Here is a 2,426-nt window from a genome sequence, read left to right as displayed (position 1 = left end):
TATATATATATATGCACACACATATATACAGACACATACGTATACATAGACACACACACACACACACACCAACACGTCTGCTTTTGTTGAGCCTGTCATGTATTCTATCAGTTTGAATATTGCTGTTATCCAACACTACTAATCGTTGAGCATTAAAAAAACAAGCAAAAGCTCAACAGTATACAGCCATCTATCTGAGTGTGTGTGTGTGTGCACGCACACACACACACACACACACACGCACGCACGCATGCATGCATGTCCTCCTAAATGTCTATACATATATGCATACATATTTACAATAAGTCACTGCTATACATCTTATTACTTTTTTATATACTACCACCATTATTATTATTATTATTATTATTATTATTATTATCTTAGCTTCTTACACGTCTTATTTAGCTATTTATCCTACGGTACATCATTGTAACAAATCTAGTTTGACAAGCGTTTCATGTTCACTATACAGAAAAACACACATATATACATATCTATTTGAGTACACACACACCCATATATATGTATACACACACACACACACACGTACGTATATGTGTATGTAGATGCATTACACAAACGAGTTGCTATTAATATTTTCCATTGATGAACGATTTTCAAAGCGTGTTTGTACCAACTCAATAATTACACACACACACATGAACGTTCTGTGCCAATCTCTCTCCCTCTCACCCCCCTCTTTCTGCGCTAACTTGCTTCTTACACATGTCAGTATTAACACACACACACACACGTGTTTGCCATGTCAATTTACATTAGCGCATAAATGTACAATTTATATTATATCTACTACGTGTTTATACATACGTTTATATACACATATGAATACATAAGGAACAATTATTAGCAGTACTGGACATAAAATATACAAACATTCAAAACACGCACACGATGATCAGCACCACCATCATCGTAGTTTGTGAGCTTACATGAATCAGAATTCACTGACGCACTCTTTCCACGGCTGGATTGCCCATGCTGTCGCCAACCCTCACTTGTTACAAATTTGGGTAGAATTATCACCAAACGGCAAGATGCGTTTCAACCAAGATTGGAAATAAACAAAACCGCTTTATACGACGATGTCACTAGTTTACATGTAACACGTGATAACATAACAAGGATAGAGGGCTACACACACACACACTGTATCACGCATGTATGTTTGTTTGAAATAATAGGAAAAGAACTCCAGTTGCAAAATGGGGTGTATATATGATTAAAATATAGCAGTAGAAACTGAAGCACCTGAAAGTTTCGTGGTAAACAAAATTTCATAATTGTTCAGGATCGATCTCTGTAACACTATAAAGTATTAGCATGAACCACACAAACGTGCACATGCACAGATACCGTACAGTTTTCTTTTGCTACTATTGCTGAAAGAAATACGTAGCATGGAGGCATTGGTTCTCAAGCAAAACACTTCCCATTGAACGCGTTTTCGACTGCGTGAGCCTAGCGGATATTTTCTTGACATGAGCAACGTGAAATAAAATGTCTTGCTCAAGGAGACAACGCACAACTGGAAATCGAACTCAGGACCTTACGAACGCGAGCCGAAAACCATAACCACTAAGCCACGTGCCTTCACTGATAAACACGGGCGCGCACAAAACTAGTGGAAAAGGCAGCCAAGTGCAGAAATTCCATTCCCAGATCAGAAACTTCTTCAACTCTAAATAATAAAAAAGCTCAGACACAGGCGACCGTTTTGCTAGAAATGGCAAACAAATCTCCTAGAAATGTAGTCAACGATATGCATACAAAATGGCAGTGAGGGGGCGACAAGGGACGAAACGCTTTTGTTCGTAAATGGGTCTGATAAAACACGATGGCCTGGGCATCAATGCTCGAAGCACTATTCATTCTGCTGCCGGTTGGATCAGGGCTGACCCGGTACTAAAACAACAGCACCGCATACAATACGGGGTTTCCGAAAGAATCCACAAAACGCGCTGCCTGGTCAGTCCCTTACAGGCATCTGAACTGCACAGGCATCAAAACTCACTGGCCATCATAATCACAAGTTTTTGAAGAACTGCGATGCGTAAGGCTTACTTCCCGACAAACATTGAACGTCGTTGCTATGGTTTTTCTCTCTTACCCCGACTCCGCCCGTCCCCTATCCTTTCCACCCACACATACACATACATAAATATTCAAATATGTGCCCGTTCTGCTTATATGTATACATTTATTTATTTTATATATATATATATATATATATGCATGCATACACATACATATAAACACAAATTCGCACACGTACATAAATACATAGATATACACACAAACGCACACATATATACGTACACAAATTCATATATATACATTATATTCACACACACACACATATATATATATATATATATATATATATATATATATATATATATATA

General features: G+C 37.9%; 1 long non-coding RNA gene across 1 annotated transcript in view; it reads right to left on the bottom strand.

The window, feature by feature from the left end:
- LOC128250703 (uncharacterized) overlaps window positions 1–2,426 on the bottom strand; it is a 70,295-nt gene that overhangs the window by 997 nt on the left and 66,872 nt on the right. The window lies entirely within an intron of this gene.

Source organism: Octopus bimaculoides, chromosome 24, assembly GCF_001194135.2.
Source record: "Octopus bimaculoides isolate UCB-OBI-ISO-001 chromosome 24, ASM119413v2, whole genome shotgun sequence".
Taxonomy (NCBI): domain Eukaryota; kingdom Metazoa; phylum Mollusca; class Cephalopoda; order Octopoda; family Octopodidae; genus Octopus; species Octopus bimaculoides.
This window is presented reverse-complemented; position numbering and strand designations above follow the sequence as displayed.